We start from the raw sequence: 24,675 nt of genomic DNA on the forward strand, positions 1-24,675 counted from the left end.
GACAGCTGGTTGCAAAAATAACACCTCATTTCTCTCTCACCCTGTTAAGGCAATGCTTCCCACCCATAGTGCTCTCTGTTCAATGCCTTCTCATGCTCATGGCAGAATCCTGAAGGCATGCCACGGTGCTGTTTGCACAACCAGATTGCAAATTAAGGTTATACTTATAGCACATAATAAAATGAACTCCTGCTGTATCACTGAATGAACAATTATTCCCTAGTCTTTGTGTTCCCAGTCCAAATCATTCCCCTTTCCTTTCTTTACATAGAGTTCTCCTGAATTGTTTTCCTAAGTGGTGTCATGTAGTTTGGAGAACATTATCTAATTTTTTCCATTTACTTTCACTAATTAGGACTAGGAGGAAATAAAAACAGGTGAAAATGTAAGAATAAGAATGAATCTCAGAAGAGAGAGTTGGTATTGGAAGAACATGGGCAAATTAAGTAAAACTTAGCTTTTTTTTTTATTAATGGTCTTTTTCTTGATATTCATGTAAACTTTCAGTTTTAGCCTAAAATATCTTATAGAAATAGAGTACTGAGTGAGTAGGATTTGAATTCAGTGAGTAAGTTTGAGGAGAAACACTGTTCATATGGGAACCATAACCCTAGCCCTGTACTTTTGTTAGTTTGGCTCTTTCTGATACTTTTTTTGTTTTATTCTTTACTTGTTATTGTCATTATTCTTATTATTACTAGGGACCCTCCTTCTTAATATCTCTTGTGCAATTGGATCATAAAGAGAAGCACCTATTTTTCTTGAGATGAAATATTTTGTCATTCTGAGATCTTCTGCATCTCCATTGTTTTGATAGCTCGTTTATGAGAAAATTCTTACCACAACCATACATTAGATAGATATTAATCACAATTCTGAGCAGTTGCCCATGTGTCTATTTTGAATTTCCTGAGTTTTCAACATTTATAGTTTTCCACAAATTTTAAATGAAACTGTTTTACACTGTCTCTTCCTATCTCTCACTCCCTTTCCCCTTTTTACCCTCTACCTTCTTTTATTTTCTTGCCAGTCCTGTTGCTTGAACTCAGTGTAAAATCACTGACAGGAAAAATCACTGATTCTTGAAAATAGGGCCAAATATTAGAGACAGATCGTCTCTGTGAAGAGAATATTTTTCAAAGCCAATCATTAGAAGGGGGAAATTCCTAGAAGCACAAGTTGACTTCATGTTTTAAATGAGGAAACTATACTCCCAACCATGGCAGTCAGTCTCCAATATTTTAACATTTGAACACAGCACTCCTGCACAAGTCCCCTGCTCAAAGCTATATTTCTCTTTAAGGCTTTCTTTTGGGCTTTATAAAATATCTAGCAGTCATGCTGACCGAGCTCAACACTATATTTTGCATCTCTAATGCTAAGTTATGCTTCTTTAAATCCTCTTGTGTGGACAAACATCACCTGTTTTTCCTCTTTAAAAATCCTGCTTAAAAACAAAGCCAGCACTGTGCTCTACTTTCTGATTTATGGCATGCAGTTGTTGTAGCTAATATAGACTTCCTACTGACTTTGTGATCATATTTACATGCATCGGGATAATGCACGCAGGGCTTAGATTCTTTCCCTGAGCAATTTTTTTTTTTTTGGTCAAGGTGAGCACTTTACTTAGTTGAGCTATCGCTCTCTGTCTGGATTTTTGGTAGCAAATTGATGCTAAGAGTCTCAAAGGTTTTTCTGCCAAGACTGGCCTAGATGTTAAGATTTCATCCTTCTAAGTTACCAATATGATCCTGCTGAGTAATTAGGATTACTGGCATGAGCTACCTGTCTAATTTCTCTAAAATACTGCAGTCTAGATGCATGACTTGTTGGTATCATTGTTGCTTATTGCTTTCTGTGGAAAAAAGTGATTAGTGGATATGATGTAAAAGCAAATTTAGCATCAGATGCTCTTCTTTGATACCCTATTCTGTACCACTTAGTGATCCTTAGTGTGCAATTTTACAATCAGTAACTATTTAGCATTTTTATAAGGAATAAACCTTACTTGCAGATCATCATAGAAAGAACCAGTAATTGTCAGGCGTAAAGCTGTATATTGAAAATTGCAACACCCTTATAATTAAGGCAGGAAGACTTAAAGTTATACATCAGCCTTCATTACATTGAGATGCTTTCTTAAATTCTTTTAAAAAATGACAAAAATAAATTAACCTTAACCAGGAATGTTTGACTTGCAATGTTGCAGATCCTGGGGTGCCTGGAACTGGTAAGGCATGAGCAAAGGCTCCACCACCATTGACTCCAATCCTCAGAGCTGCAAGTACTTACCCTTTTGTTTTGCAGAAGTTCTTCTTTCAGCTTCAGAGCCTGGGGGCTTATCTGGGGGAGTATAGTGATAAAGATTATTTGAATTAGAATGAGGAAGGTTGCATGCAGTCTGCACTTATAAGACAACAGTGTATAAGCATGTTACAGATATAGAAGGTGTATATAGATAAAGCTTTTGCTGGAATAAACACAGTTGTGCCACCAGTCTTCTCTCTGTCTCCTTCAACATCAATCCCCTTGCCCCTTGAAATTCTTGTTCATGCTATGGCTGGCCCTCTGCATTGCAGGAAAATTTGAAAAATATATACAATTGTTTTCTTATTCTGCAGTTTTTACAGTTTGCCAGTTCTTCTGTTTATATGCTTGTGTATGATTACCATTATATGTTGTATGTAAGATTATTATATTCTGTGGGAGCACTAAATTTGTTTGTACATCCAAAAAGGGAGAGAATGAATTTAGCTATGATAGTGAACTTTTAAAATTTGTACAACTACTGGGTTCCAGCCTGGGTTGTTTTGTGCCTTAAAATAGTGTTCCGGTGTGCTATTGGACTTTCAATACTTCCAATGTGGACAGAAGAAAAATAAGAAGCCAGTTGAGACTCTCCACTCAAATCCAACTCGAAATAGAGGAATCAATGAAAAACCTACAGGATAGTCCTCAAAATGCTCCACAAGCACTACTGGCAAATATGATCAATGAAAACATGGAAAGCATACAGGCAGCCAAACATAAATACCAGGGGCTGACCAAAGTTTTATAGAGGAATTCATGTCCTCCACAAACTGAAGGCTCAATGAATTCCAATAGAAGGAAAAGGAATGGAACAAATACACTCAGCTACAAGATTGGAGAGAAAGCACTCAGATCCAAATTAATGAAGTAAAGAAATCCATACAGGACCAAAAACTATACCTTACAGATGAAAGCTCTAAAGAATGACCAATCAGAAGGAATGGAGATTAAAAAAATAGAAAGTCTTGAATCCAGAATAGGTGATGCAGAGGAATGAATCTCTGGAACTGATGATAGTCTAGAGTTTATAGAGAAGGAACAAAAAATAATTCATAATCAATCAAAAGAGCAATATAGAACACTACAGGAGCTCCAAGATACAGTGAGGAAGCTTAGTTAAAGGCTAATAGGTATTGAGTAGAACCTTGTCAAGGAAATAAATAGTAACTTTTTTTTTTACCAGCATCCTGCCAGAGAACTTCACAGTATCCAGAAGGATAGGCCCATCCTCGTACAAAAAACTTCTAGAACCTAAATAGAGCAGAACAGAATAAGATATCTTATCAACATATTGCAATCCATACAGGATCAACAGAGACAGGAAAGAATCCTTAAAGCTGCCAGTGGGGGGAATTGGCTTAGGTGGCTTTGGAGGATCGGTGGGCTAAGGCGTGCTGGGGCTGGTTGCCATAGCGGGAAGGGATGTTGGTCAGTGAGAGATCCACTGCTGCCGAGGAGAGGAGGTCAATAGCATCACCATGGTAGAGAAGAACCTTGAAGGCTATGTGGGATTTGCCAATCTCCCAAACCAAGTATACAGAAAGTCAGTGAAAAGAGGGTTTGAATTCACACTTATGGTAGTAGGTGAATCTGGACTGGGAAAGTCAACATTAATAAACTCATTATTTCTCACAGATTTGACTTCTCCAGAGTACCCAGGGCCTTCCCATAGAATAACAAAGTCTGTACAGGTGGAACAATACAAGGTTTTAATCAAAGAAAGTGGAGTTCAGTTGCTGCTCATCATAGTTGATACTCCAGGCTTTGGATGCAGTGGATAATAGTAATGGCTGGCAGTCTGTTATCAACTACATCAGTAGGAAACTTGAGGATTACCTGAATACAGTATCCCGGATGAACAGGCGGCAGATGCCTGATAACACAGTGCAGTGCTGCTTATACTTCATCACTCCTTCAGGACATGGATTTAAACCATTGGATATTGAGTTCATGAAACGTTTGTATGAAAAAGTGAGTATCATCCCACTAATTGTCAAAGCAAACATGCTCACACCAAAGGCATGCCAGCAGTTTAAAAAACAGATAACGAAAGAAATCCAAGCACATAAAATTAAAATATATGCATTTCCAGAAACAGACGATGAAGAAGAAAATAAGTTGGTTGAAAAGATAAAGGACCATTTACCTCTTGCTGTACTAGGTAGTAACAAGATCATTGAAGTTAATGGCCAGAGGGTTCAGAGTAAGGCAATATCCTTGGGGTGTACCTGAAGTTGAAAATGGTAAACATTGTGATTTTACAATTCTAAGGAATATGTTGATAAGAACACATATGAAAGACTTAAAAGATAGCACATTATGAGAATATATTACATTATGAGAATATATTACATTATGAGAATTACTAATATAGTACATTATGAGAATTACTGAAGCAGAAAGCTGGCAGCTATGACTTACAAGGGAGTGGATAACAACAAGATTAAAGTACAGCCTACCAAAAGCCTGCTGGTACAAATGGAGGAGGAAAGAAGGGAGCATGTAGCCAAGATGAAGAAAATGGAGATGGAGATGGAGCAGGTGTTTGAGATGAAGGTCAAGGAGAAGGTCCAGAACCTGAAGGACTCTGAGGCTGAGCTCCGGCAGTGCCATAAGCAGATGAAAAAGAATTTGGAAGCCCAGCACAAAGAATCAGAGGAAAAACGGCATCAGTTTGAGGAGGAGAAAGGCAACTGGGAAGCTCAGCAATGCATCTTAGAACAATAGAACTCTTCACAAACCTTGGAAAAGAACAAGAAGAAAGGCAAAATCTTTTAAACTCTCCATTGACCATCAGTAACGTATTAGTTTCCAATATGCCAGCTTGGACATCAGTGTGGGTTGGATCTGTTTGACCAGTTTGCACCAGTTTTATCCATAATGATTCATTTAACAGCATGACAAATACTCTTCTTTTGTTGTTGTTGTTGTTCTCAATGGAGATTAAGATGCCTTGAATTTTCTAGGGTATTCTGTACTTAGAAAGTAACAGCTCTAAGTACCTTTGTACATTTTCTTTATTATTATTATTATTAAACAGGTCTTTAGTTTAATGCAAGAGAACATTTTACTGTTTTACCATCATGTTCTGGTGGTTTGATTGCTTACATGATATTCCAAAATAAAGGACTCTGGAAGGTTTTCACTGAGGATAAATTGCCATACTATGATGCAGACTATGCTTCTCTTTGATAATTATAATACAGATGTTCCATTCAGTGTAGCCTATACAATAATGTAATTTAGTATAACACAGTTGACCCTATTTTTGACACTTCCATTGTTTGAAAATACACCTGGAAAAAAGAACATATATGCTTACAATGCACCTAGAGGTTTTTTATAACAACCTTTTGTTTGTTTTGGATTCATTACGTATATGTTATTCTCATTTAGTATGCTCTTTAGCCAGAATCTCATTATTGCTTTGTTTTTGTAATAACATTTAATTGAGATGTTTTCCATATATTGGCCCTGCTAAAATAGAATATAGCATCTTTCATATGGTAGGAACCAAAAAGGAAACTTTCCTTTAACTCCCATTTTACACTTTATGGTAGCAGGGAGGAAATGCATTCATAGGTCATTTCTAGGCAAATTATGGAGCGAATAACAAGCTTGTTCTTACCTATATCCAGTCTCTTGTTTTACTAGGAATGGAAATTATTGCTTCTTCAAGAGATAAAAAAAAGTCAACACTCTGCATTTATAAGTATCTATTTATTGCATTTCTGTATTTTTTGTTAGTATTGTAAAAAATTCATGTAATAAACAATGTTGTGATGTAAAAAAAAGAAAGCAGCCAGTAGGGAGAGGTCAGTCACAAATAAAGGAAAACTAATCAAAATCACCCCAGACTTCTCTGCAGAGACCATGAAAACAAGGAGAACTGGGAATGAGGTATGCCACACCCTAGGTCAGCATGCCATAAACTGAGCAAAGAAATCTCAGAACTGAACAATTGGATAGATTTAACCACCATCTACAAAATATTCCACCCAGCCTCACCAGGATATATATTCTTCTCAGCAGCACATGGAACATTCTCCAAAATAGATCACATTTTAGGACAGAATGCAAATCTGTAAAAATTCAGAAATACTGAAATCATTTCCTGCATTCTTTCAGACCACCATGAAAGAAAATTAGAATTCAAAACAAAAAAGCCACCAAAAAAACCCCCCAACTCATGGAGACTGCACAACACATTGCTGAACTGGCAGTGGGTCATGGAACAAATCAGAACAGAATTCAGATGTTTACAGCATTTAATCTAAATGAGCACACATAATACCAGCTCCTTTGGGACACAGTAAAGGCACTACTCAGAGGAAAATTTATAGCTCTGAGCTCCTACATCAACAAATTGGAGAAATCTCAATCCAGCAATTTAATGAAGCCCCTTAAACTCCTCGAACAATAACAGCAAGCCAAATCCTAAGCCAAAAGTTGAAGCTCATAATTAAAATTAAATCTGAATTAAATGAACTAGAGTACAAATAAACAGTAGAATGAGTCAAGAAAACAAAAAGTTGGTTCTTCAAAAAAATTCACAAAATCTAAAGAACCTTAGCAAATCTTACCACAAAGCAAAGAGAACACACTCAAATAAACAAAATCAGAGATTGGACTGGAAACATCACCACAGAAACAACTAAGATTTACAATATGATAAGGAAATATTTTGCAAACATATGCTAATAAATTTGAGAATCTGGAAGAAATAGAAGAATTCTTTAACCAAGAATATATAAACCCACTAAACAGAACCATACCAAGCCATAGAAATGGTAATAATAGATCTTCCATCAAAGAAGAGCCCAGGTCCAGGTAGGTTCACAGTGGAATTCTCTAAGGCTTTCAAAACAGAACTCACATCAATACTGCTCTAACACTTCAATGAAATTGAAAGCAAAAGTTGACCACCAAACACTTTCTGTGAGGCCCAACCCTTATTCCCAAACCAGACAGGTACTCAGCAAAAAAAAGCGAACTTTGGACTCATTTATTTGATGATCATTGATATAAAACTTCTGAGCAAAATTCTGGCCAATCTATTTTAACAAGTCATAAAACATTATACATTATGATGAATCTAGATTCATTCCAGGGATGCAAAGATGATTTAATATACACAAGCGAATTACCATAATTGACCACATCAAGGGGAGTAAAGAGCACAATCATGTGATTATATCTTCAGACATGGGAAAAGCATTTGACAAAAATCAGCTTTAGAGAAACTAGGATTCCAAGGAAGATCCCTAAACATAATAAAAGCTGTATGTGACAGCTAGCAGTATACTTAATGGTGAAAAGTTAAAGTAATTTTCTTTAAAATCAGGAACAAAGCAAAGATGTCTGCTTTCCACAGTTCTATTCATCAAAGTACTAGAATTCCTCTCCAGAGTAAAAGAGCAAGAGGCAAATATAAGTGGGATCCATTTAGGGAAAGATGAAGTTAAACTCTCTAGCTCTCTTTGCAGATGACATGACTCTGTATTTAAAAAAAAAAACCCAATTGGTTCTACTGCCAAGTTACGTAGCTAATCCAAACCTTGAAGTAGCAGAATATAAAATAAATTGCCCCAAATCATTGGCTTTTTTTATACCAACAATATGAAGACTGAAGCTGAAATCAGAAAACAACCCCATTTGCAATAACCTCAAAAATACAACACACTTAGGAATAACATTAACCAAAGAAGTGAAAAACCTCCATGATGAGAACATTAAAATACTGAAAAGGAAATTAAGGCAGAAATAAGGAAATGGAAAAACCTTCCATGCTCCTCAACTGGAGGATTAACATTTGAAAATGGCCATATATACAAACTCAATGCAATACCCATCAATATCACAACACCATTCTTCTCACAGTACAACAGATAACCCAATCAATCTGCCATCATTGAGAAGTAATGCTGACATGTTTTCAGAAGCTTTGTTTTTTAAGAATATATACGTTTACAGGCAAATCTGACCAAGCTTTAACACATATGTGGTTCAACTCTTTCATTAGAGAAATAAGGGGAACATCACTTCATTTGGCCACCACAATCGACAGGAGCACAGCAAATTAATTAGTGAAACTCTACCATAAACCTCCATGGATAATTCACAAGCAAAGTTTACAAAACAAATAGGGACCAATTAAAATGTCCAAATTAGATTGAATCTCCCAATAGTTCTTGATATGGAGAGACATTTTAAGTCTCCCTAGGGACTAGAAAACTCTGTCCATGTCAGCATATGTAGAAAAAGCACATGCCCAGGGACATTACATGATGCTGCTGATCCATGCTTAGCCTTTCCCCCTTTGCAAGTCTTACTAGGGTATCAAAGTGAAGCTACAGCAAACAAACTTCTTCTCCTACAGGCTCCACTAGTCATCTGCTTCATGTTCAAGGCCCTGTCTTCTCAGTCTATGCATGTTCAAGTTCTGAAAGAAGGACAAAGTCATCTCAAAAGTAGTTCCCTTAAGAAATTCTCTGCCCACACTCAATAAAGGAGCAGTAGGTCATCCAAGTATATCCATAGTTGAAACAAAGGTAAAGCTCCTAATGGTTCCATAGTATCTATTCCAGAAGAAGAGGCAGGAAGATGTATGCTGACTCATTAGGTGTCATCAGCACTGTCCCAATGCCAGATCACACAAGGGTATTATAATATATCAGTAGATAGATAGAATAAAAAATAATAACAGTTTTAGTCCAAGAAGTTATTAACATAAGTACAAACAGTTTCAACAAATATAAGTAAATAGGACCGAGCAATAAATAACAACTCAACATAATTTATCCCAGAGATATACATCTGGTTGAATTTCTAAAAAGTATTACATCAGTCCAACAGCATCCAAAAGCAAAAACACATCATTATTCCAATAAGCTTAGAAATAGTACATGATTAAAAATCCCACCTTCATTTCTGATTCAAAATAATCATCTTTCCAGTAACTAGGAATAAATGAAAACTAGTTCAAGTCACTCACCAATCTCTAAAACACACTACAGTAAACAGCACTATACTTAATACAGAGAAGCTAGGATAATGACAGGGATTCCTTTTATATTCCATCATGCAATGAACAATAGAGATAAATGGATGGATGATTGAATGATAGCATGTTCATTGTGAAAGAAAAAAGTCTTATTTGAATAAGTAAATGCCAGTATGAAATTCAATATAGAAATTATACAATAAAAATAACAAACAATAACAAGGGCAGAATCTTACCAAAGTAAATCATTTTCCCACATGCTACCATTGAATGAATGAACTTGAAACTAATGGTATGATATAAATGTTACTAATGGTATACATGATATGAATATAAATCCTATCTATCACTTATATCAGATTAATGCCAAAATGCAGTTATATGAATCTAACAAATACATAGTCCATTTGAAAACATACAAAATCAAAATTGAGATAAACTAAGGGAGGGATAATCTACATTTATGAGGAACAAGACTGAACATTGCCAAGGTTTTTCCTTTCATGCCTAATTTATGTCCATATCTAATGAAATTGCAGTAAAAATCTCAGCAAGACAATCATGAATCAACAATATTAGCTGATGGCACAATTTGTCATAGTGAGAATCTGGAACCAACCCAGATGCCCCTCAATAGACGAATGGATCAGGAAAATGTGGTACATATACACAATGGAATTTTATGCCTCTATCAGAAAGAATGACATTGTCCCATTTGTAATGAAATGGAAGGACTTGGAAAAAATTATACTAAGTGAAGTGAGCCAGACCCAAAGAAACATGGACTCTATGGTCTCCCTTATTGGGAATAATTAGTACAGGTTTAGGCAAGTCATAGCAGAGCATCACAAGAGCCCAATAGCTATACCCTTATGAACACATAAGATGATGCTAGGTGAAATGAACTCCATGTTATGGAAACAATTGTTATATCACAGTTGTAACTACTTTCAATGTCCCAGGTGTATCTGTAGCTTCTATTATTGATGTTCTTGTATCACCTTCCTGTGGTTGTACCTACACTATCTCTGTAATCTTATCTGAGTATATTGGAAACCGTGTATACTGGTATTAGAAGTAGGAAATTGAAAGGGAATACCAAAATGGAGAGACACAGGGTAAAAAAAGACAAACAACTACAAAAGCAATACTTGCAAAACTGTTTGGTGTAAGTGAACTGAACACCTCCGGCGGGGTGGGGGGGGGAAGGGGGAGGATGGAGGGGGGTATGAGGGACAAGGTAACAAACAGTACAAGAAATGTATCCAATGCCTAACATATGAAACTGTAACCTCTCTGTACATCAGTTTGATAATAAAAATTTGAAAAAATAAAAAGAAAGGAAAAAAATAAAAGGTTTAAAACTTGAAAAAAAAACAATATTAGCTGATGTTTCACATGGAAAACAAAGCAAATATGATATTGAAGAAATATTACTAAGTATCTCCAGAACTCTAAAGGAACTTAGCAAAGCATGATGCTACCTAGTCTATGAATTAAAATTGGGGCTGGGAATGTAGCCTACTGGTAGAATGCTTGCCCAGTATGCATGAAGTCATGGGTTTGATTCCTCAGTACAACATATAGAGAAAAAGCCAGAAATGGTGCTGTAGAGCACTAGTCTTGAGCACAAAGAAGCAAGGGACAGTTCTTGGACTCTGAGTTCAAGTCCCAGGACTGGCAAAAAGAAACCCAAACAAAAACAATAAAATTAGACACAATTATCAATGCAGGGTGTTATTGGAAGAAGTAGAGGGGGATATATCCAATGAGTAGAATAGCCCCACATAAACTGGCAACTAAACTTTACTGGAGAAAAGAAACCTTCATTGCAGAAAAGACACTCTTTTCAAAATAATGGTTATAGAACACTTAGGCACCTATATACAAACAAAAATGAATTTAGATATAGAACTTACACCTTCCCCACCCTGAGGTGTTCAGTTCACTTACACCAAACAGTTTTGCAAGTATTGCTTTTGTAGTTGTTTGTCTTTTTTTTACCCCGTGTCTCTCAATTTTGGTATTCCCTTTCAATTTCCTACTTCTAATACCAGTATACACGGTTTCCAAAGTACTCAGATAAGATTACAGAGAATAGTGTAAGTACAACCACAGGAAGGTGATACAAGAACATCATCAAAAATAGAAGCTACAGATACACATGGGACGTTGAAAGTAGTTACAACTGTGATATAACAATCGTTTCCATAACATGGAGTTCATTTCACTTAGCATCATCTTATGTGTTCATAAGGGTATAGCTATTGGGCTCTTGTGATGCTCTGCTATGACTTGTATAAACCTGTACTAATTAGTCCTAATAAGGAAGACCAGAGAGTCCATGTTTCTTTGGGTCTGGCTCACTTCACTTAGTATAATTTTTTCCAAGTCCTTCCATTTCATTACAAATGGGGCAATATCATTCTTTCTGATAGAGGCATAAAATTCCATTCTGTATATGTACCACATTTTCCTGATCCATTAATCTACTGAGGAGCATCTGGGTTGGTTCCAGATTCTAGCTATGACAAATTGTGCTGCGATGAACATTGTTGTGCTGGTGGCATTACTGTGATTTTGTTTGTGGTCTTTTGGATAGATACCCAAAAGTGGGGCTGCTGGGTCATAGGGAGTTCTATATTTAGCCTTCTGAGGAATCTCCATACTGCTTTCCAGAGTGGCTGAACCAGTTTACATTCCCACCAACAATGAAGTAAGGTTCCCGTTTGGCCACATCCCCTCCAACAATTGTTATTGTTAGTTTTTTGATATTCTTACTGGGGTTAGATGGAATCTCAATGTTGTTTTGATTTGCATTTCTTTTATTGCCAGTGATGTAGAGCACTTTTTCATATGTCTCTTGGCCATTCTCATTTCCTCATTAGAGAAGTCTCTTTGTAAGTCTTTAGCCCACTTGATGAGGGGACTATTGGTTCTTTGCGGTTTTGTTTTGAAAGAAGGTAATATTTTTAGTTCTGATTATATTTCAGAGATGAGGCCTTTGCCCGTTGAATGGCTGGTAAAGATCTTCTCCCAGTCTGTGGGCTTTCTGTTTATCTTGTGAGATATGTCCTTTGCCGTGCAGAAGCTCTGCAGTTTGATGCAGTCCCATTTGTCCAAACTTTCTTTGATTTGTAGCCTTTCTGGGTCATTTTTAAGGAAGTTCTGTCCTGTGCCAAGGAGCCCAAATGTTTCTCCTACTCCTTCCTTTAGTATTTTCAGGGTGTCTCTTTTGATTTCTAGTCTTTAATCTATTTGGAATTGATTTTGGTGCTGGGTAATATATAACGATATAGTTTTAGTTTGTTGCATGTGTTGAGCCAGTTTTGCCAGTTTGTTAAAGAAGCTATCTTCCTTCCAAATTATTGTTTTAGCTCCTTTATCAAAGATTAAGTAGGTGTAGTTCTGTGGTTCATTTCTGGGTCCTCAATTCTGTCCATTGGTCTTCACGCCTGTTCCGATGCCAATACCAAGCTGTTTTTATTACTATAGCTTTATAATACAGCTTGAAGTTGGGTATTGTAATTCCTCCAGCACTGTTCTTTCTGTTTAGGACTGTTTTTGCTATTCTAGGTCTTTTATTGTTCCATATGAATTTCTGGATTGCTTCCTCTATTTTATTAAAAAATGGTTTGGGGATGTTATTGGGTATTGCATTGAATTTGTAGATAGTCTTTGGCAATATTGCCATTTTGATTATATTAATCCTCCCAATCCAGGAGCATGGGAGGTTTTTCCATTTCCTTAGTTCTGACATAATTGCATTTTTCAAGCTTAAAGTTCTCCTCAAAGAGGTCTTTCACTTCTTTGGGTAAGGTTATTCCTAGGTATTTTATGTTTTGGAGGGCTATTGCAGAAGGAGTTGCTTTCCTGATTTCAGCCTCAGTCTTCAGGTCATTAGCATAGAGAAAGGCCGTTGATTTTTGAGGGTTTATTTTATATCCTGCCACTGCCAAAGTTTTGGATCAGCTCTAGTAGCTTGGGGGTAGAGTCTATGGGATTCTTTAGGTATAGGATCATGTCATCTGCGAAGAGAGAAAGTTTAACTTCATCTTTTCCTATTTGGATCCCCTTTATATTTTCTTCTTGCCTAATTGCTCTGGCTAGGAATTCTAGTACTATGTTGAAGAGCAGGGGAGAGAGTGGACATCCATGCCTTGTTCCTGATTTTAAAGGGAATGGCTTTAGTTTTTCACCATTGAGAGTTATGCTTGCTGTTGGTTTGTCATAAACTGCCTTGATTATATTCAGGAATGTTCCCTGGAATCCAGTTTTTCCAGGGCTTTTAGCATAAATAAGTGCTGGATTTTATCAAACGCTTTTTCCTTATCCAGAGATAAAACCATGTGATTCTTTATCTTGCTCCGATTGATGTGGTGAATTACATTAATTGACTGGCGTATATTAAACCAACTTTGCATTCCTGGGATGAATCCAGTGGTGTATGATTTTTTTGATGACCTGTTGAAGCCGATTGGCCAGAATTTTGTTGAGAAATTTTGCGTCTATGTTCATCAGGGAAATCGTTCTGTAGTCCTCTTTCCTTGATGAGTCCCTGCCTGGTTTAGGGATTAGGGTTATACTGGTTTCATAGAATGTGTCTGGTAGTGAACGTTCTCTTTCAATTTCATTGAAGAGTTTGAGAAATAATGGTGTGAGTTCTGTTTTGAAGGCCTTGTAGAATTCTGCAATGAATCCATCTGGACCTGGGCTTTTCTTGGATGGGAGATCATTTATTGCCGTTTCTATTTCAATACTGGATATGGGTCTGTTTAGAAGGTTTAAATCTTCATGGTTGAGTTTGGGGATATCAATTTTTTCTAGGAAATCATCCATTTCTTCCAAGTTCTCGAATTTGTTGGCATAAAGTTTTGCAAAATAGTCCCTTATTATTTTCTGAATTTTGGTTATTTCTGTGGTGATGTTACCTGTTTCATCTCTTATCTTGTTTATTTGAGTCTGCTGCCTTCGTTTCTTGGTCAGGTTTGCCAGGAGTCTGTCTATGTTGTTGATTTTTTCAAAGAACCAAGTCTTGTTTTGTTGATTCTTTCGATTCTTTTCGTCTCTAATTGATTTAATTCTGATTTGATTTTAATTACTTGCTTCCATCTATTGACGTGGGCTTTGGCTTGCTGTGCTCTCTCCAGAAAATAAGGTGCTTCCTTAAATTACTGAGTTGCTGCTTCTCCAGTTTGTTGATGTCTGTACTCAGAGATATAAATTTTCCTCTGATTACTGCCTTTGCTATGTCCCAAAGCTGCTGGTACTTTGTGTCCTCAACTTGGTTGAAGTCCATAAACATTTGAATTTCCGTTTTAATTTCTACAATGACCCACTGATGGTTCAGCAGTGTGTTGTTTATTCTCCATGAATTGGAGGATTTTCTGTGGTGGCTGTTTGAGTTGAGCTCTAATTTTATTCCATTGTGGTCTGAGAGAATGCAGGGAATGGTTTTGATACTTCTGAATTTGTACAGATTTTCTTTGTGCCCTAAGATGTGATCTATTTTGGAGGATGTTCCATGTGCTACAGAGAAGAATGTGTATTCTGTTGTTGCTGGGTAGAATATTCTGTAGATGTTGGTTAAGTCTAGTTGGTCTATGCAATTATTAAGATCTGTGGTTTCTTTGTTCAGTTTTTGGCGTGTTGATCTGTCCAGAGGTGATAGTGGCATGTTAAAGTCCCCAACTATCAATGTGTTTGGGTCTATGAGTGTTTTTAGAGTCAGTAGTATTTGTTTGATGAAGTTGGGTGCTCCTGCATTTGGTGTGTAGATATTTAGAATGGTTATATCTTCCTGTAGGAGAGATCCCTTTACTAGTATGTAGTAGCCTTCTTTGTCTCTTCCTATCTGTTTTAATTTGAATCAATTTTGTCTGATACTAGGATTGCAACTTCAGCCTGCTCATGGGGGCCATTTGCTTGATAGATTTGATTCCAGCCTTTCACTTTTAGAAGATGTTTACTTTTGCTGGATAGATGTGTCTCTTGGAGGCAGCAGAAAGATGGATCTTGATTTTTTGATCCAACTTATGAGCCTATGTCATTTGATTGGAGAATTAAGTCCATTAATGTTGACAGGATTGAGAGATGTTCGGTTGTTGCTTTCATTATCACTATCTTGTTTAAAGCTCTGTCTTCCCATTTCTTGATCTGATTTTTTTCTATTTAGGGTTCATTTATCTGTCTGTATTGGGATCTTGATAATTTTCCCTGTATAGTACATCTTTGAGGATTTTTCTGTAAAGCTGGTTTGGTGGAGATATATTGTTTCAGTTTTTCCTTTCTGTGGAAGCCTTTTATTTGACCTTTGGCTATGAATGAGAGTTTGGCTGGGTACAGAATTCTTGGTTGGTAGTGTTTTTTATTTAGGGTTTGGTATACTTCATTCCATGCTCTCCTTGCTTTCATGGTCTCTGCTGAGAAGTCTGGGGTAATTCTGATTGGTTTTCCTTTATATGTGATTGTTTTCTTCTCCCTGACAGCTTTAAGGATTCTTTCCTTGTACTGTACTGATCCTGTTTTGATCACAATGTGTCAGTGGGATGTCCTATTCTGGTCTGGTCGGTTTGTGGTTCTAAATGCTTCTTGTATCTCTATAGGCCTTTCCTTCTGGGTATTTGGGAAGTTCTCAGCTAATGTTCTGTTAAATAGATTGCCTATCCCATTAACTTCTTTCTCCAAGTTTTCCTCAATACCTATTATCCTTAAATTGGGCTTCCTGATTGTGTCTTGAATCTCCCGTAGCAATATGTTTTGTTAATTGGACTGGATTTGTATTGACTTTTGATCTTTCTCCATAGAATCTAAGGAATCTTCAGCTCCTGAGATTCAATCCTCTGCTTCAGTTAGTTGGGACTTTAGGCTAGCTACTTGATTTTGAATCTCTTTTCCTTCTGACTGTTTTTTCCTGATGATTTCCATGTCATTTCTTAGGTCTTGTATGGACTTCTTTACTTCATTAACTTCATTACTTTGGTTTTCAGTGTTGTCTCTCAAATCTTTAAGCTGAGTAGTTATCTTTTCATTTGATTCTTGAAGTTCATTTATCTTTCTATTTGTGGATGCCATGAAATTCTCCATTATTTTTTGCTTTGCCTCCTCACGCTCTAGAATAATTGACTGAAGAGATTCAAACTTTTCATTTATCATGTTTATCAGTAGACTTTGCAGAGCATTTTGGGGGTTCTCTTCTATATCTTTGATTGACTGCTCTGCTTCCTGCTTGTTTTGAGTGGGGGATTAGACTTCATTGTTTGCCATCTTTCTTGTGTTCCTTCTGCCCATTTGGATTGGGAATGCCAGTCTACCAGCACCTGTGAGCACCGTTTAAGACCCAAAGCAGCCCTTACCAAGCACTGGTGTGTAAATCTTACAAGTTCACAATTCTATACAGATACCTTGTATACCTGTCTATAAAATTAGATTTGGTGTTCCTAAAGAATACAATTTCAATATAACAACCGATCCTGGGCCCTGTATTCAGTAGTTACTTATTTACTGTTACAACCCTATATGCAATTCTTGTTTTTATATTAAGTTCTTTTAGGACTGGCTTTCTCTATGAACCCCTTTGATTCATTCAGATTAAGCTGGGATACCCTCTATCTAATAACCAGGTGTCAATGGAACCTGGAGATCCAGGCAGTAAGTCAGGAGGGTAAGTTGGAGGTAATAAAGAGAATAGAGTAAAGTGTATGGGGTGGAGAGGATTTTGGTTTAGTTTCAGTGACGTGGAAATGTGGAGAAGAGTAGAATCAGTAGAAAGAAGAAGGTTAAAATGATCGACAATGGAGAGTTAGCAGAAAAGAGTGGAGGTGTTATTCATAGGAAAGTAATTTTTAAAGAAAGAGAATGCAAAGAGAGAAATAAAGTAAAAATAGTGGAAGACAGATGCACAAAACCGAGAAAAATTATTTAAAAAAGGAAAAACAATAAAAAGGAAAAAAAATAACAGAATAGGAATAACCCAAACAAACAAACAAACAAAAACTTGATAAAACAAACTGGTAAAAATGGAAAACAAACAATAAAAAAAAACCAACGGCGTTTCAGAAGTGAAAAAATTAAAAAGAAATTTTTTTTTTAAAGTTTAAAGAATGTTTGAAAAGAAAAAAAAATGGAGTCCTTCTTGTTTGGGTGGTCTTTCCCCAGTCTCTGGTTTCCTTGCAATGGTCTGCAGTCTATTTTCCTGATTGGCTGATTTGACTTGATTTCAGTTTGCAAGGGGTGGATCTGTTCTGACCCTTCTCCCCTGTTGGTGCAATCCTGGGTCTCTGTGGTTCGCACAGCTTTCAGGCAGGCCTTGGGCGTCCTCTGTAGATGGGGACGTGAGCAGTCTCGGGAACTGTATCTCCTCTGTCTATTGTGGGGCCGCTGCCTTTGATGCCTGACTTTGAATAGGCTGTGGACTCAGCAGGGCGGGGCACCTCTGGGCTGTTTTACCCAGCTGAGAGTTGCTTGCCTGGGCGGGCTGGCCTCCTTGGTGGAGGTAGCTATGGAATGCAGCTCCGTTTCGGGCTGGGAATTGGGCTTCCTCTGTGATGGGACTGTTTAGATGTCCCAGGAACTGTTTGTTCCCCCGTCTGGTGTTTCTGTGCCCCCGGTAGCTGCTCTCAGCTTTCGCTTTAAATTTCGAAATTCCGGCGGGCAGGACAGGGCACCTCTGGCTAAGCCAAGGCCCAGGACTCACCTCCTGCCTGGGCAGGGGGCATTCTCCTGGGCGGAGCTGGTTCTCACTGTTCAGTCCCTCTTGCCCTTTTCAAAGATGGCTACTTTGACCTTGCTTTCCCCAGGTCCGCTTTAGTTCCAATCTGGTCTGACCCTTATCCAGTGGCAAAGATGGTGCTTTGCTTTGTCGGTGGGGGAAGGGCTGCCTTCCAGAAGCTGCTTTGTGGGCGCTAGTGAGAATATCTTTTGTGGGGTACTCATGCTTTCTCTGCAATTTCAGGTCGTCTGTGCTCAGCCGCCGTCTGGAGTATTTCTCACTGGTCTACGCTGTGTGCTTTAGCTGCACGGAGTGCAGGTTGCTGTGCCGGGCACTGTGTTGGCGCTGGCACTGGCACGGCGGTGGGATGCTGCCTGGAGCTTAAATCTGTGTTTTCAGCTGAGCAAAGTTGATTTTTCCTTCCTGGCCAGAATCCCTGTACTGTTAGAACTTACTCTGGCTGTCTTTCTAGGAGGAAAAGTTTCTATGGGGTGAGAAAACTGCAATGTCGGAGGGAGCTCAGCTAGGGCTCTGCTGCTCCTCCACTGTCTTCCCGGAAGTCTCTGGCTTTAGTTTTTCACCATTTAGAGTTATGCTAACTGTTGGTTTGTCATAAACTGCCTTGATAATATTCAGGAATATTCCCTGGAATCCCAGTTTTTCCAGGGCTTTTAGCAGATTCTGACTATGGAATTCAGCTCCATTTCCAGCTGGGAATTGGGCTTCCTTTGTGATGGGACCATTTTTCTATCTTGGGAACTGTTTATTCTCCCATCTGGTTGTTCCTTGCCACTGGTAGCTGCTTGTCACTTTTGGTTTTAATTTAATAATTCTGGCAGGGAGGGCAGGGCACCTCTGGCTGAGTTTACCTGAGTCTGAGCCTCGGCCTGCAACATGCCTCCTGCCTGGGCAGGGGTCTTTCTCCTGGGAAGAGCTGGCTCTTACTGGTTCTCACTGCCAATTAGAGCTTGGAAGCACATGCACAGATACAGGGGGTTGGGATTTTAAACTATCCCCCCATGACTGGCAAGTTTCAGCCCAGTAGACAGACATGGGCATTAGAAAGATATGCTTACAAACTATTTTTCTAGGACCTCCTGCCTCTGATTAACTTTTGAAGGGTCAAGTACACATGACTCTAGGATCTGACACCATCTCTGCCATTCAAGCAGTGGCTTACAGCATCCGGATGCTCGATCCTGTTTGTCCCAGGAGTGACCTTTCCATTCTGAGGTAAATTCACATTGGCATTTTGCTTGGTCTGCTGCTGGACTTGGGCTAGGGGTCTGAGTGCTCTCCCTTAGCTCTCCAGCTCAAGGCTAACACTCTGGCACTTTTGAGCTATAACTCCAGACAGGGAGTACACAGAATCATGTGATAGTTGGTCTCCAGGATGACACCATTGTGTATGGAATGAGGAGCATGAATGGGTGTTAGACACATAGGATCTGCCCCAGTCTGTCCAATGCTTTCTGAACACACAGGAACAACACATTATGCAGAAGAAGCCAGCACACATCAGCTGTATTTGAGCACCCCAATGCCACCATACACACCAAATCAGTACATAAAATGAATAAAATCATAGGTGCATACGTACGTGCACCCACTTCTGTAAGCCTACCAGTGCATTACAGCATGAATATGTGCACCATGTTTACAAGCAGGATCACAAGTACCATAAGGTCCTCAGGCACAAGAAGACCCATGCAAGCCAGAAAATGCACATGTAGCAGTAATCACATGCAAAAAAAGAGGTCATGGGCACCAATACTCACATGCCTCAGGAATGCTTGTATATCTGCAGTGTTTCATGCAGCTGGATTGGCACAAACATCATGCTGTGCATGCACACATCAGAAGCTTAAAATGTACTATCAGGCACACAGCTTCAGAAAACACTTGTCCAACAGCAGGCACACCAAATATATATGACACATGCCCAGCAGAAGGACCACATGTATCATCAGAAGCATGCACATTAGGAGACTCACACAAACCAGCAGACCTGAGGACTCCAGAGGGTGCATGTGCAATAGGTGCATCAGAAGTATTGGCTCAGAAATCCAATGCCATGGAGGCCCATGCCCACCAACAGGTGCACACCCATCAGATGATACATATGCACCATGAAGCTCCCACCTCCCACCTAGAACACACAAGGAGGCACACACACACACACACACACACACACCCAATGAGTGAATGCCTCTTATTTCCCTAAAGAACCAGCATAAATCTCACATGCCTGTAAAAGCATGTATACCAGTATGGATGCCTATGCATACCAGCACTACCACATATACAATGGGCCACTCACAATTAGAAAAGAATCAAAACACTTTGTAGGGAAAAAAAAGTGTGTCACAGAATTAATGAGACTCTCTGCACAGTGGTGCTTGGGGTGCTTGACCTTTACCCTCTATACATGTGAATCAGCATAGGGTTCAACATGACTAAAGTGCCTCAAGCTTCAGCACAAAAATAAGCTGGACTGCCCTAATAACAACACAAGAGCACAAAGTAAATGAATAACAGTAAACAAAATATCAGATGCCTGCCCACTAGAACCAGAAAGCATAATCCCACCTGGATGTCTATGCACTCCAGCATGCACTACTTGGGGCACATGCACCGATTTCCATGAGCAGCATCTGGTGCATGTGAACCAACAGGCCAAGTGAATCAGCAGGTGCATGCCCACCAGAGGGATGGTATGTCCTGCTAACTGCTTGGTATTTACCTGGCATATATGCAATAGTATCCTCAGGCAACATAGCATGCACACACACACACACACACAAAAACACACAAACACACACACACCAGAACATTCCTACACACAATCTACAATGCCCATGAGCCCCATCATATGGATGGGCTTTGGGAATTAGATGAGTGCCAAATACATCACATACACCAATAAGAACATGCACACTTGGAAGCACATGCACACCAGCCACTCCACATGCATATCATGTGTACCCTCTAGCCTTTGTGACCCAACAGGCTCACACAAACAATGACAGAGACACATCTAAACAGGAAGCACAACGTGTTCTAGGCCAATCCTGCAGGGTATGCAATGCATGTGACTCTGCCCTGAGGTGCTTGAGAGGCTTGGGCTCCATCCTGTAGACACACAGTAAGTAGCATGGATACACCATGAGGACAAACTTACACAAATAATGAAATAGTACGGTTTCAATACCAGCACACACACACACACACACACACATACACACACACACACACACACACACACACAAATAAAGGCATATACATAAAAGAAAATCAGACTCCTATTCACATCAGAAAAAACAATCCCATCAGCATATGCATACAAACTAGCATGCACATGGACAGCAGAATATGTACAGCCAGCAGCTTGCTTGTACACACCAGGAGGCTTATGAGAACTTGCAAGCACATGCACATGCATAGCAGCAGTCTCAATCACACCACAAGGTCCAAATTCAACATAAGGCCCCCATGAGCCCAAATGCACACAAGTAGGGGCATGTTCACCCTTACGGGCACACAAACCTGCATGCAATCCAGTAGGGTAACATAGTTAAGTATGCAAACCAGGAGGTCCACATGTGGCATTTTGTAGACTAGTATGTTCAGGTGCAGCAGGAGACCTCTGTGCAACAGTTGGCCCATGAGCACCTAAGGACAAGTTGAGCCAGCAGGTACATGTAAGCATGTGGAGGGTCAACTGCACAAGTAGGCATACAAGAGGCCCATCACCATGGCAGGTGAAAAAGTAGGCCCATGTGTAAAAGCACACAAAACACATACCATGCCCCAGGATGCCTATACATGCTAGGACATCCATGTGCATCTGTAGCTGCAGGAACATCAGGAGACCCAGGAGCAACTGTGTGACATAGGTTTTCATGCCTATGAGCAGCATTACCCATACCCAAACCAGTGGGTCCATGCACACAATAATGCCATCTCTCCTGGCAAGGAAGCACAACATCATTTAGGCATCTAAGTGCCAAAAACAGGCAGTACTGCTCATCCCACACCAAGAGAAAAATTAATCCTTTGGCTTGCCCTCTCAGTGGGGCACAGACTGGTCTCAGTTACAGGGCAATGAATACACACAGTCTGGAATTGAGTGGTAAAGGACAAAATGATCACTCTGTACCTGTGACTCTCCACCTGATTGACAACTCCCACTAACAGATCAAAACCATTTTCTCATTTAGTTTATACAGTCACTACAAAAGAATAATAATAGAGTAAGAAGAATAATATTGTCATGAAAAATATATTGCATCTATTCATATACTCAAATGAGGCTAATTACTAATATAATAAATATGAAATGAGGCTATTTACTAATATAATAAATATGCCCATAGATATATTGTACACACAAATACCTCAAATACCAATTAAATCACGTTACTTTCCTATAAGAGACTAATTAATTGGATGACTTCTATACTCAAATAAGTCCTTAGAAAGTCAAAGAAAGTGTTCAACCAAATAAACACCAGGAAACTGGTCTAGAAAAGGGAGAAGCAGATTGAAGTAGAAAGGGAAACAATGAAGAGAAGAGGGGGAGAAGAATGCAGTCATGAATGAAATTTAAATCCTAAAAAATTGAGAAGAGAGAGGGAAAGAATAGGTGGGGAGGATAGGAGAGGATGTTGAAAAGGGTGATAGTGATTAAGATGCCTTGTATTTGTAAACTGATTTTTTATTTTATTTTTTTAAATGAGTTCCAGACAAGAACTTCTATTGATGACCTTGGCTGACAAATGTTTCTAGGACATTGTTTATTTTAAAGTTACCTTCTCAACAAACCATAAAACAATTGGATGTTAACTTTTTTTTCCATTGAAAACATACTACAGAATAAATGGAGCATCAAAGTCAGACATAGAAATGATCAAAATCTAAGGACAATATTAAAAGCGGAAAGTTTCATTTGGTAAGGTTATCTAAAGGATTAATAACCATGTTACATTGGACAGATTTTTTTTAAGGGAATAATCTTGAACTTTTATTCAACTCTGCTACTTACCAAAACCTTAGGTTTTACATAGGTGTCACCCCCACCTAGAAAGGGACAGTATTTTTATTTTATACTACACCTAAATTTACTTTAACTAACTGAAGCTCAAGGCAACACTTGTTAAAAAGAATGTAAAAGTAAAATAACTACATAATTTAGCTCATGAAGATAAAACTAAAACAGTGATTAAGTTGAATGTATCAGAGATATACAACTAGAGAAAGGAACTATTATACACAATTTGGAAGTTGTTAAAGTGACCATTCAGAAGGTTGAACAGTGAAAGATATGCATTTCCAGTTCCAAGCTCAAAAGAGTGCAAAAATATTAAAGCTTTTGTTTAAAGTTTAAGAAAAGAATAAAATTATTTTTTAAAAGCTTCTCTTAGGTCATCCTCCAGAAATGAAATGATCAAATTGCTTTTAATGGTACAATTTTCTTCAATGAACTTTCCTTCAGTGGCAAACCTGCCTCCAAGAAGTTGGGTCCCTACTGAGTTACTGCATTTAGTCTATGAGCACCTAGTGAGAAGTGAGGATCAGTACTAGCTCCCAGAGACTTGATATCAATAGAAAGAGCCATGGATTTGGGATTCTGCCTTGATCAGTGGGCCTGAACCCTACAGAGAACAGATAAAGCAATGGGCTTTATGATTTTTCTTGTTCCTGTAAAACTGGAGGACAAATAGACTAACAATTCTCCCCCTAGAGGCAAGCTAAGTCAATGAAGATGCTACTCTAAAAAGTGGGTAAGTACAGAGAGGTTCAAAACCAATACCAGTGCAAGAGCTTTTTAAGTGAGTTGACTCCGCAATGCATGCATCCATTCATGTGAATGTAAGACATGGCCCCAAAGAGAACTGAAATCATGTATATAACATGTATACATCCCTTGCCAGTAGTTTATAAAAATATATAGTCAATACTGTAGAGGCTCCTTCTACAGTCAATACTGTGGAAGTCCATTCAGTTACCCATTGCTTCAATACCAAAAAGCATCAACTACTTTTCAGACATTCCAGACAAAAAGGTCACATAAAAAAGTCATTTTTTTTTAACAAGATAGTGTCCATTTTAAAAGGTGTTTTTTTTTCTCTTTCAAGTGAACAGGACATTTTCTAAACTTAACATCTAGTCTGTCAAGACTAGGTTCAAAATCCCTATGTAATGTGCTTATATGTAGAAACAAACTTACTTTAAACATTATCTGCACAGAAAGAAGTTAGTTCCCCAAACATTATAGCAATGGTCTGTTTGTCTGTTTGGTATAAATCTATTGCAAAGTAAAAACATTCGGTGCATTGTATCAGATCCATCAGAAGCAGGAAAAGAATGTCCCAACTGTAAGAGCTCATGAAGTGCTACAGGAGTTAAGGGATATTTCCTCCATGGCAATGGAATACTTCAATAAGATATTTCCAATTCTAAAAAGGAAATTGCCAGGATCAGATATGTCTCGAAGACTCACGGGCTCTCCTCCAGTTCCAGGACCAGCTGCAGCCCAAACAACAATGCTCTTCTCCAAGCAAAACCCTTCAAGACAAGAGGTTACCAAACTCCAGGATCAGGTTAAAACCAATGGATTTGGGGTGACTGTTCTCAGGCGTGAAATTTCTGA

The 24,675-nt window shown here is 38.5% G+C and overlaps 1 pseudogene; it reads left to right on the forward strand.

Annotated features, from left to right (window-relative positions):
* The first annotated feature begins 3,732 nt into the window (after positions 1 to 3,732).
* LOC125344597 lies at positions 3,733 to 5,088 on the forward strand (annotated as a pseudogene).
* The last annotated feature ends 19,587 nt before the right edge of the window (positions 5,089 to 24,675 follow it).

The sequence above is a fragment of the Perognathus longimembris genome, unplaced genomic scaffold (genome assembly GCF_023159225.1).
Source record: "Perognathus longimembris pacificus isolate PPM17 unplaced genomic scaffold, ASM2315922v1 HiC_scaffold_162, whole genome shotgun sequence".
Lineage (NCBI taxonomy): Eukaryota > Metazoa > Chordata > Mammalia > Rodentia > Heteromyidae > Perognathus > Perognathus longimembris.